This window comes from Lynx canadensis, chromosome X, assembly GCF_007474595.2.
Source record: "Lynx canadensis isolate LIC74 chromosome X, mLynCan4.pri.v2, whole genome shotgun sequence".
NCBI classification, from domain to species: domain Eukaryota; kingdom Metazoa; phylum Chordata; class Mammalia; order Carnivora; family Felidae; genus Lynx; species Lynx canadensis.
The window spans coordinates 120,792,682-120,802,829 of record NC_044321.2 but is presented as its reverse complement, the minus strand read 5'-3'; positions in this window follow the sequence as shown (position 1 = coordinate 120,802,829).

The following is a 10,148-nucleotide window of genomic DNA, read 5'->3' as shown; positions in this document are numbered from 1 at the left end:
AAGAAGAGGCACAGGGGGCTTCTGGGTGGCTCAGTGGGCTAAGTGTCTTGAGTCCTGATTTCAGCTCAGGTCATGATCTCACAGGTCGTGGGTTCGAGCCACGCGTCGGGCTTTGCACTGACAGTGCGGAGCCTGCTTGGGACTCTCTCTCTCTCTCCCTCTCTCTCTCATGCTCTCTGTCTCTCTCAAAATAAATAAACTTAAAAAAAGAAGTACAGCTGTCCAGTGAAGATAGCAAAAGAATTCTACCTCAATGATAATCAGAGACACAAGTGAAAACAAAGATGCCATTTTTACCTACCAAATTTGTAAAGGTGAGAAGGAGCGAGAACACCTAGTGCCAGCTAATACTGGGGGTTTGCTCCTGCCACACAGCTCACTCCCCATCAGCCTGCACACCCAGCCAGGCAAGGCCTTTCCTTGTCTACAGGCGTGTTTGGATCCACTGTTGAGTGGGTGACCTATTCACATTGTTCATAACTCACGAACTGCACACTCTAGGGTGACCCTTGGTCTGTGAGTGTTCCTGCTGCCACCCTGGCCCCTCTGCAGGGAACAGCCGCTTCCAGGATCTGATAGAGTTCCTGTGAGGTGTTCTGTGCACGTACACACAATTTGAAACCTAATTTTATTTTCCCTGTACCTGCTTGAGTCAGTGTGGCTAAGGTGTATTTTTGTCCATTTTTTTCTGTTGCTAAGTTTACTAGCATGAAGTTGTGCCTAACTTTTATAAACTTCTGTAGCATCTGTATTTATGTCCCCTTTTTTGTTCTAGTATTGTTTACTTGTTCCTCCTCTGTTTTCCTTGTCTTGTGGAATTTTGTTGGTTTTATTACTTTTTCAAAGAGCAAACTTGGGGCATTTTTGTCCTGTATTGCTGTGTGTGTCTACAGTTCATTACGTTCTGCTTTTATCTCTGTATATCTTCTACCTTCTTGGAGGACATTCTCTGGTTTTCTTTTTCTTGCTTCTCAAATTATAGACTTAACCCATTGATTTCCTTCTTTGCAAATATAAACACTTAAAGCTGACCTGCAAACTATTTCACATGTATGCATCAAGTTTTGATGTGTACTATCATCACTTAAAGTCAGCTGAAAGGGTTTTTTAATTCCCTTATGATCCTTTATTTGACTCCCCCAAATTATTTTTAAAAAATTTTAGGGGTGCCTGGGTGGCTCAGTCACTTCGGCTCTGGTCATGATCTTGCAGTCAGTGAGTTCAAGCCCCGCGTCGGGCTCTGTGCTGACATCTTGGAGCCTGGAGCCTGGAGCCTGCTTCGGATTCTGTATCTCCCTCTCTGTCCGTCCCCTGCTCGTGTGCGCACGCACTCTCCCTGTCTCTCTCAAAAATAAACAGACGTTAAAATTTTTAAATAAAAAAAATTTTTAACGTGCATTTGAGAGAGCGAGCGAGCACACACAAGCAGGGGAGGGGCAGAGAGAGGAAGGGACGGAGAATCCCAAGCAGTTTCCATACTGTCAGCGCAGAGCCAGATGCAGCAGCTCGGTCTCATGAACCTGTGAGATCATGACCTGAGCTGAAATCAAGAGTTGGACGCCTAAGTAACTGAGCCGCCCAGGTGCCCCCGGAAAAACTATTCAGAAATGTGGGTTTTTTTTCTTTTTTTCATTTCCAAGCATGTGGTTTTATGGATTGTTTTCTAGTTGCCGTTGTAAACATCCAAGTTTCTAGCTAAACTGCACCGTGGTCTGAGAACGTTGTCTGTGGTATCTGCCCTTGCAGTTTGCTGACAAGTACGTGGCTGCCTGAGCAGAACGTCGGGCTCTCAGGTGGCAGTGCGGGGGCCCCTGTGAGCTCACCTCCCCAGTCTCGTTCACTGGGTTATGAAAGTATCCTCTCTTCTTACTGTCATTTTGTCTGCTTGATTTGCCCACCGCGGGGAGACGTGTCTCAGTCTTCTGTGCTGGCAGACACATCAGTGTCTTCATAAGCTTTGTTGATTTGGGCTCTATTATTTATTTTGAGGGAAATGGTTCTGTCTTCTGGGTGAATTGAACCCTTTGACATTATCAAGTGACTGTCTTTATAATTAAGAGTGCTTCTGGATTGAATGTGACTTCATCTGGTGGTAGTAGCACAGCATCACCTGTGTTTTCCGTCAGCACTACCACTTTTCATTTTCTTCACTTCTGTGTCTTTGTGGGTTAGATGTAGCACTTTAAAAAAATTTTTTTTTTAATCTTTATTTACTTTTGAGAGAGAGACAGAGTGTGAGCAGGGGAGGAGCAGGGAGAGAGGGAGACACAGACTCCAAAGCAGGCTCCAGGCTCCGAGCTGTCAGCACAGAGCCCAACGTGGGGCTCGAACTCACGAGCCGTGAGATCATGACCTGAGCCGAAGTCGGACGCCCAACCGACTGAGCCACCCAGGTGCCCCAGATATAGCTCTTGAAAGATGGCAGATAGCTGGATTTTTATAAAATCTGTTTCATTAGTTAACATCTATTTAATTAGTAATGTAGTTTTGTTTATGCCATTTTGTACATTCCGATTTTTCCACATTTTCTGTTCTTTATTTTTTTCTTTCTTGCCTTCTCTTGGACTGAGGCTTTTTTTTTTTTATTGTGGTAAGATACATATAATCTTTACTATCTTAACCATTTTTTAAAAATATTAATTTATTTGGAGGAGAGCGCAAGTGGGGGTGGGAAGCAGAGAGAGGGGGAGAGAGGACCCGAAGCGGGCTCTGCACTCACTGACAGGCTGACAGCAGTAAACCCAATGTTAGGCTCGAACTTACAAACCGCGAGATCATGACCTGAGCCGAAGTCAGCTCAACCGACTGAGCCACCCAGGCTCCCCCTGTCTTAATCATTTTTAAGCGTACAATTCAGTGGCATTAAATACATTCGCATTGTTGTACTAACATCTCTCAGTTTGAGTTTTAATTGGTGTCACACAGTATACATAGTGCCATACACTGTCTTTTCATTTTCCATTTAACAATAGAAAATATCTCCATTGTTATGGACTAAAGTGTTTGTCCCCCTCCCCCTAGGATTCATATGTTCCCTCCCTAACTCCTAATGTGATAGTATTTGAAGACCTGGGGGGGGGGCCTTTTAGGGGGTAATTAGGGTTAGAAGAGGACGTGAGGGCTGGGCCCCATGATGGAATTAATAGCTCACTCCTGCCCTTCTACCATATGAATACGCAGCGAGGGCTGTAGCTCCTTATTTTGTCCCCAGAGCTAAGACTTTTCGCTAGGAGTTTGGTTTTTGCATTCCCAGATTTATAAACCTAAACCTAAAGGTGGCACATGAAACACTAGAACCCAAAACTGAGCTCAGCTAAACTCAAGTACCCCAGAATTTTTGTCCACCAAGTAAGAGTTTCATGGATGACAACACAGTGGTTTCCTCAGTACACTTCAATTTGACAGTTGGTCCTGGGAGCGCAGAGAAATCAAGGTCAGAGCATGTCTGGAAAACGATCATAGGTTGAACAAGGTATTTCTAATGAGTGAGTAGCTCTGTGAGCTCCAGGAAGCTCTGATCTTCCAGTCGGGGGTCCCATGGCCCCTAGAGATGGTGTCACACATGTCAAGTTAGCTGGGCAGGCCCTTTTCCACCCAAATGCTGCCCCTTCCCCGGCCCCGCTTCAGGAGCCTCCCACTGCCCACCGGGCAGTCCACAGGTAAGTCTCTGGGTTTCAGCTGACATCCCATTAGGTGGCGACAGAGGGCACTTAAAAAGAAGTTGGAAGGAAATAAAACTCGTTTTGCTTCATGTGAGAAAAGGCACGTGGGGTTATGTGCACATTAGTCAGATTTTACCCAAGGCATTTGAAGTTTTTTTGCCCTTTTTCTCCCTCCTTTTCTCCTCAACCCACTGCCTGCCCTACCACCTCCCCCAAAGTAAAGTGGATAGATCTGAAGACCAGACAGCCAAACCCCATGTCCTCTGGTCTCTGTCACAGTTGATAGCAGCAGCAGGCATGCAAACTGGGACCCGGCCCCACCCTTTGCTGTCCACATCTGGGGAGCCAGCCCACCCTTGCCCGTTCCTTTATTTCTGCCACCTCTGTCTTCTACATCCCGTCCTCTACCAACCTGGTGTAAGCCCTCGTCTCCCAGGACTCCTGCGGTAACTTGCCAACTCTCCTCCACGACGTCCCCAGAGTCAGCTCTCACTCCCCTGCTTTAAACCCAAGAACAGCACCACTGTCTTCAAATGGCATTGGGGCCCCTGACACGACCCCTGCCTCTTTCTGTCCTCTTCTGTTGCTGTTCTTTTTCTCATACATGTACCCCTCAGCTGCCTGCCCTCATACTCCTGGCTATGTCCATGGTTCCCTTGCCACATTTACCCTTCTTGCTTATTTTTAAAGCTTATTTATTTATTTTGAGACAGAGAGAGCAGGGGAGGGGCAGAGGGAGAATCCCAAGCAGGCACCACACTGTCAGCACAGAGCCCGACGCGGGCTCGATCTCACGGACTGTGAGCCAAAATCAAGAGTCTGACGCTCGACCCACTGAGCCACCCAGGCGCCCCGCCCACTTACTCTTGAAGACTCAGTTCAGGTGTCTCTTCCTGAAGAGAGCCCTTACTAAGCCCCCAGGCCTTATTTGGGTTACATCCTTCTCTTGCAGTCCTGGCTCCCTGCCAGTACCTCATGCAGAGAGAACATTGGGGTCGCATGGGTCACACAGCCCATAGACCCCAGGGAGAAGGAGAAGCTATGTCCTCTGTATTCAGGATCCATGCTCGTAAAAAGCAGGCTGTGACACTCATGCCACTCCGCTTTGCAAGCTCACACACTCCCTGTCGCAGGCTTGTTCGCTGCCCCAGACGGTCCCCCTCTGCCGAGGATTTGGTGCCAGGCCCACAGTCTTTGTTCCTGTGTCCCAGTCCTTTCCATTCCAGAGGTGACTTAAGTGTGCATATAAGATGGCCCTTAACCTCCTCTGTTGCAGTGACTTCTGCCACCCACTGCCATCATCACAGCCTGGACTTTGTCATCACTGGAAACTGCTCTACCCACAGAGCTCTAATAGCTCCGCTGGTGACACAGACTTCCTGTGCTCCTAGCTCACCGATTCCACTCTCCCCGGGACCCTGTCAGTTTTCTCTCTCATGACTCATGCCCATCGCCATACAAACATGTTGTAGAATCTCCCATCTTCACTGTGCACTCCCTCCTCAGCTCCCACGCAGTTTTCTGTTAGCCCTTTGGCCAAGCTCTTCAAGACTTGACTCCTCGCCTTCCCCCTCCTCACTTGCCACTCTGCTCAGCCCAGTCCGTGGAAGTTTTCCTTCCCCCACAGTCCACGGAGCAGTCTTGTTAGCCCCCCGTGGATGTCCCCCCCCCCCGTGGGAGGCCATGTTGCCACGGCCAGTGGCGAGTCTTCCTCTTGACGTGGTTGTTCCCTCTTGGAAACCCCTCCTTCCTTGTGTGTCTCTTTGGAGACCCCACCCTTTCTGGTGCAGCATCACTGGCTTAGTTTTATTTTTTAGATACCTCATTTCACATCTGAGCCCCCTTCTTTGTTTGGGGGAACTCTCCCTCCACCTTATGAATTTGATGGGAGGCCAGGTGACCTGACTGTAGTCACTAAAATGCCAGATGCTTTCCTTTTTAGTTTCCCTTTCAGCCAGGGCAGCAGTCGGCAGACTATATCCCAAGGTCAAATCTGGCCCACTGCCTGGTTTTATAAATAAAGTTTTATTGCATCCCAGCCCCACCCTTCCTTTCTGCATTGTCTGTAGCTGCTCTCCCAGTATACCAGGCAAGTTGAATGTTTGTGACAGAGATCATGTGGTCTGCGAAACAAAGTATTTACTGTCTGGTTCTTTACAGAGAGAATGGCCTGAGCTATGCACAAGCGTATGGGTGTGTGCCCCGTATGCTGGTCAGACCCGTCCTCAGTGGGGATCAGGGCCAGGAGAGGAGCCTTTGCTCAGCGTCTGGGCTGCAGAAAGGATGAGTTCCTGGGCCACGCGTTGGCCGTGGTGCCGGTGGTCAGCGCTGCCCCCTGCAGGGTGGCAGAGGCAGCGCTAGCTGCCCTGCACCTGCCTTGACAGCAGTGAGATTTGGAATGTTGTTCCTGGCCAGCTAGACTCAAACCTCTGCCTCCAGCCTTCTAAGGATAGTCTGGCCACCGGGGAGCCTTTTCTCTTTAATTTTTGTTATTGTGGTAAAATACACATAACAAAACTTACCATTTGAATCATCTTTAAGCGTACAGTTCTGTGGTATTAAGTACATTCTTGTCATGGAAACATCACCACCTTCTATCTTCCAGTAGCCTATTGATCAAGTCCTTGTCTGCATGAGTCAGCCAGAGTTGGTCTCTGTCTCTTGCCACCAATAATCTGGGCAGATACACCTAACCGTGCTTCCTCTGCCTTGGTTCTCTTCCTCTACTTCCTTTGCTGACTCCTTCTCATCACAACTACAGATAGTGGGGAGAGGGTTGTCCACATTTGGCATCCAAGGTGCCCCAACCTGCCTCTTCAGACCTCTGTGTTGAGCACCCCCAGATATTTGTCTCTAGCCCAGACCTCTCCCGCAAACTGCGGACTCACATGTCCAGCTGCCCTTTAGATCTTTAGAAGGTGAAATGCCTCAGTGTTGAAAACATCAAATTTGGAGGTCAGAACCCTTGATCTGTGCTCCCCCTGCCCCCAGCACACACACGCCCTCTACTGCCAGTGCCTACACCCTGCATTGGCCCCTTTGCAGCGCAGAGGTCACTGCAGGGAGTGTGGTCCGCAGGCGGCCTCCAACTCCTTTGGGCTCTGCTGGGCTCCAGCTGCAGAATCCTCCTTGCCGAGGTCATGTCGCCGCTTTCAGGGCAGCACTGAGGTGACTGAGGTGGGGTTACGACGTCCCACCCCGCCATCTCTATCCAAGGTGCTCAGGCACTTTGTTGGGCCTGTGGTACACTTCAGCTTCTTCCTCTTCCCAGGTCCACTTCCTGCCCCCTTTTTTCACAGATGTCCATCCCTAGTAAACATTTACTACCCCAACTGTGAGCTCACCATGCAACATCTTGTGTCTCACTGTCCCTTCACCCCTCTTAACACTCTCTATCTTCCACATCGTTAGAATGATTTTTTAAAACTTTATTTGGTCATGTCACTCCTCTGGGGGCCTCTTATCTCTCAGAATGAAATCCAGGATCCATTGCCTGGAAGCAAAGCCAGCTTCCTGGGCATGTAGCCTCTATAATGTCTGGGGCCTAGAATCAGGCTTGGTTTATTTATATATTTTATTTATTAAAAAAAAATTTAACGTTTATTTATTTTTGAGAGACAGAGCATGAGCAGGACAGGGAGACACAGAATCTGAAGCAGGCTCCAGGCCCCGAGCTGTCAGCACAGAGCCCGATGCGGGGCTCGAACTCGCAGACTGAGATCATGACCTGAGCCGAAGTCGGACGTTCAGCCAACTGAGCCCCCCAGGCGCCCCTAACCGGGCTTGGTTTAATGTCTTACTGTAGCCATCTCAAAATTCTCCATTTTTTATTTTTTTTAACGTTTGTTTATTTTTAAGAGAGAGAAAGTTTGAACAGGGGAGGGGCTGAGGGAGAGGGAGACCCAGAATCCAAAGCAGGCTCCAGGCTCTGAGCTGTCAGCGCAGGGCCCAACACTGGTCTCGAACTCACGGACAGCAAGATCATGAGCTGAGCCAAAGTCGGATGCTCAACTGAGTGAGCCACCCAGGCGCCCCCTCGTCCATTTTTGAACAAGAGGTCCTGAGTTTCCATTTTGCACTAGGCCCTACAAATTACATGGGCCAGCCTGCCTCATTTTTAGTTCATTTTCTCCTCCTTGTTCACTTGGCTCCAGCCCACTGCTCTTGCTTTTCCTAGAACATGCCAGATTGTTCCTAGGTCAGGGCCTTGGCTCTTTCTGCTCCTTATATCTGGGCCCCACTTTATATGACCCACTCCCTCATCCCTCACTTCCTTCAGGTCTGGGTTCAGACTCCTCTCAGAGAGGCCTCCCCCAGGGATCAGGCCCCTGCCCATCTCCCTGACCTCACCTCTGACCTCTGCTCGGTGTGTGTTGCACACGCATGGACACAGCACAGATGACCGTGCTAGGATTTGAGCTCATTGCAGGCTGGCCCCAAGCCTGTGCTCCCACCACTGCACTGAGCTGCCTTGGGACCATATAGATGGTTAGAGCTCCTGGTCTGCTGATGTCTGCTCCTTGGAAGTCGTTTGCTTTTTCTTTTTCCCTCAGGATACCAGAAACATTCTTTCTTTGTTTGTTTCTTTTTTAATGTTTATTTAATTTGTTTTTTAAATTTACATGTAAGTTAGTTAGCATAGAGTGCAACAATGATTTCAGGAGTAGATTCCTTAATGCCCCTTACCCATTTAGCCCACAGCCCCTCAGGCAACCCTCTGTTTATTCTCCATATTTAAGAGTCTCTTATGTTTTGTCCCCCTCCCTGCTTTGATATTATTTTTGCTTCCCTTCCGTTATGTTCATCTGTTTTGTACCTTAAAGTCCTCCTGTGAGTGAAGTCATATGATATTTGTCTTTCTCCGACTGTCTCATTTCACTTAGCGTAGTACCCTCCAGTTCCATCCATGTAGTTGCGAATAGCAAAGCAAGATTTCATTCTTTTTGATGGCCAAGTAATACTCCATTGTATATATATACCACATCTTCTTTATCCATTCACCCATAGATGGACATTTGGGCTAAGCATTCTTTCTTTTATCCTTGAAGTTGAGGAGGTTGAGCAGAGTGTGTCTCACTGAAGTGTTCCTTATCACATTTTCCTGGGAACACATTGTGTTCTTTCAAGATGCAAATGTAGCTCATCTTTGTTTCAGGTCTGTTCTCTTACATTTTTGGTAGCTTCTTCTGTTCCATTTTTTGGGTTCCCTACTATAGGGACACAAATTATCCTTATGTTGGATTGTCTTTGTCTCTCTTCCAATGCTGTTAGCTTTGCTGTAATTGCTTTAGCTCTTGTTTTTTCCATCTGCATTCACTGTTTGGCTGATTTGATTTTCAGCTATATATGTTCTGTTTCTGGCTGTTTGTGAATGTATTTATTAGCTCTGAAATGGTGTGTTTTAGTCTGAAGTTTGTCTAGGTTGCGAATTTGTCCCTTTCATCTTACTGTGTTTTATCATCTCATCTTTGCCTTCTTATTGAGAACATGTTCTTACAAAGTTGTGAGGAATTTCCTTCTCTTCCTTGCAGTGTGTTCTCTTCTTGGTGGGAGACTTGGCCTTTCCTGAGCCATCTCCCTCCCTATTCCTTTTTTTCCCCCCTCTTTTGGCCATAATATGTTTGCAGAGTTACCATGCCGTTTCCAGATATTCTGTTTGCTTTGGTACAGTGGGGGAGTTCCTGGCTTTTTCTTCCTGGTCTCTTGGCATCCTTTCTCACCGCTTTCTCTTCTGGGCTCTCATGGGCCCAATATTGTGTGGTCAGCAAGAAGTTGCACACTGGGAGAGCCGTGCCCTGGGGTAGTCGTTAGCAGTATTCTGGATTCTTCTCTCTTTCCTAAGAATTGTGTTAAATGTCTTATAGCAGGGCACCTGGGTGGCTCAGTCGATTAAGCGTACAACTCTTAGTTTCAGCTCAGGTCATGATCTCACAGTTGTGAGATTGAGCCCTGTGTTGGGCTCTGTGCTGACAGCGTGGAACCTGCTTGGGATTTTCTCTCTGCCTCTCTCTGCCCCCTTTCCCCCCACCTCGCCCGTGCAGGTGCACTCTCTGTCCCTGTTTCTCAAAATGGATAAATTTTTTAAAAATGTCTTATACCAAGGTTCATTCCAACTGCTTGAGGGACATCTATACCGTTCCTGTAGGGATGCACGAAGGGTACACCCCAGGCTCTGGGCAGTTCCCTGGGTCTGTGTTCTACTCTAGAGCAGTCGAGCCCCCACCCACCCACTTTGCTGGGTACCTCCCAGCAGGAGGTTCTGTAGTCCCTGGGTCTAAAAGGAAAAGTGACAGACTTCCACCCAGTTGCTTCTCTCCAGCTTATTGGCTAAGGTCTCTGGGTATTTTTGGCTCCCCAGCATGGCTTCTGGGGGCAGGGCAGGAACTCCAGTAGGCTGCTGAGCAGGTTTTATGTCCCTTTCCTTTGTTTGACAGAGTCTTCCCCTCACACGTCTTCCCACCTTTGTTTGTTTCTAGGTTTTATTAG